This window comes from Ascidiella aspersa, chromosome 5, assembly GCF_963924565.1.
Source record: "Ascidiella aspersa chromosome 5, kaAscAspe10.2, whole genome shotgun sequence".
In the NCBI taxonomy this organism is placed as follows: Eukaryota; Metazoa; Chordata; class Ascidiacea; order Phlebobranchia; family Ascidiidae; genus Ascidiella; species Ascidiella aspersa.
In genome coordinates this window covers 12,914,200-12,916,309 of record NC_139451.1, presented here as the reverse complement: position 1 = coordinate 12,916,309, position 2,110 = coordinate 12,914,200, and the positions used below count along the sequence as shown (strand labels likewise).

General features: G+C 62.9%; 1 non-coding gene across 1 annotated transcript; it reads right to left on the bottom strand.

Moving 5' to 3' along the window:
* Positions 1-1,722: 1,722 nt before the first annotated feature.
* LOC146144231 (5.8S ribosomal RNA) lies at positions 1,723-1,876 on the bottom strand. The gene has a single exon (XR_014498893.1). It is a non-coding gene; the product is annotated as a 5.8S ribosomal RNA (ribosomal RNA).
* Positions 1,877-2,110: the final 234 nt, after the last annotated feature.

Here is a 2,110-nt window from a genome sequence, read left to right as displayed (position 1 = left end):
AGCGGATTCCGACTTCCATGGCCACCGTCCTGCTGTCTAGATCAACCAACACCTTTTGTGGGCTCTGATGAGCGTCGCGTCGGGCGCCTTAACCCGGCGTTCGGTTCATCCCGCATCGCCAGTCCTGCTTACCAAGAGTGGCCCACTTGGCACTCGCATTCCATGCCCGGCTCCAATTAAGCGAGTCGGGCTTCTTACCAATTTAAAGTTTGAGAATAGGTTGAGGACGTTTCGTCCCCAAGGCCTCTAATCATTCGCTTTACCAGATAAAACTGCGACAGAGCGCCAGCTATCCTGAGGGAAACTTCGGAGGGAACCAGCTACTAGACGGTTCGATTAGTCTTTCGCCCCTATACCCAAATTTGACGATCGATTTGCACGTCAGAATCGCTACGGTCCTCCACCAGAGTTTCCTCTGGCTTCAACCTCTTCAGGCATAGTTCACCATCTTTCGGGTCCCAACGCGAACGCTCTCGCTCGACCTCTCCGGCAAAGCGGACGAGATCGGCCGGTGATGCGGCCGCCGCGAACGACGACGTCTCACCTCCGCCGGACCGCGCCGACATTCACTTTCACTGCGCCCATGGGTTTCGTACTGCCCCGTGGCTCGCGCTCACGTTAGACTCCTTGGTCCGTGTTTCAAGACGGGTCGGGAAGGTGGCTGACTTCAGCCGCGGACCCCGTGCGCCTCGCGAAACGACACCGGAAGCGCGACCGAGACGAAGAGGCTGGGCACTGAGAACAGTCCCCGACCCACGACGCCCCAGCCGGCACCGGGCGCTCGGCCCCGAAGGGCAGACGCGGCGATCTCTCCTCGCCCGAACGGCGGGCCGACGGACACGCGCGCCTATAGTACCCGACCGAGGCCGGGTTACCTTGCGCGCGGCCTTCTCGCCGCCGTCCAGACGGTCGCGGCCTTCGCCCGGCGCTAGTGCGCTGGTCCCCGATCGGGCGGCGCCGCCGGCGGCCCGTGAGGGTCCGCACGACAACGTCGCCGACAGGGGGCCGGCTGAAAGCGACCGGGCGACCCGACAGGCCCTCCCGTTTGCCTCTCGACGGTTTCACGTACTCTTTAACTCTCTCTTCAAAGTGCTTTTCAACTTTCCCTCACGGTACTTGTTCGCTATCGGTCTCGTGACCGTATTTAGCCTTAGATGGAGTTTACCACCCGCTTTGGGCTGCATTCCCAAACAACCCGACTCTGGGAAGACGCCGTAGCGCGCCCGCCTGTCGCCGCCATGGGCCTGACACCCGCTCTGGGAAAAGGCCTCGATCAGAAGGACGCGGGCGACCGGCGAAGCGCGCCGTGACGAATTCCGTACGCCACAATTCCGCGCACTCCAAAAGCGCGCGGATTCGGCGATGGGCACATCCCGCTTCACTCGCCGTTACTGAGGGAATCCTCGTTAGTTTCTTTTCCTCCGCTTAGTAATATGCTTAAATTCAGCGGGTAGCCTCGTCCGACCTCAGGCCGAAAGTAAGGACCGGGACTATTCTTCCCGTTCCGCGCTCGCCGTCGGCGCCGCGCGCCGCCGCGCACCTCGATTCCCGCCCTTGAGCCGCCAGCCGTTGGCCTCTTCGAGGTCGACTCGCCGCCGCCGCGCGGGATTCTGGTCGCGATCGTCGCACATCGTGCCGTGCTGTCTTGAGCGGGACGGGCGCTCGCGCGTCCGACGCCGCAGCAGCCGCGCGGAGAAATCCCCGCGCGGAACGTTTGCAACGCGACCCTGAGGCGGGCGCGGCCCCGGGATTGACCCGAGGCCGCAATTTGCGTTCAGAACGTCGATGCTCAATGTGTCCTGCAATTCACACTAATTCACGCAGCTAGCTGCGTCCTTCATCGACTCACGAGCCGAGTGATCCACCGCCAAGAGCCATCCACGATTGTTTCGCTCGCACAGTGCCTCGCACTAAAGGGTGACAAAATATACCGCGCCGAGCGGTCGGCCAGGCCGACGCTTGAAGCCGGAGCGCGCGGCACCGCGGCACTCGACGCGCAAACATTACCGGGTGACCGAATCGCCGGCCGGCGCGCCGCTCCTCGCGGGTCGGGCGCCGGGTAGCAAAGACTTTTTCTCTCGCTTGTCCGAGTTTCGCGTTCGCCGAAGCG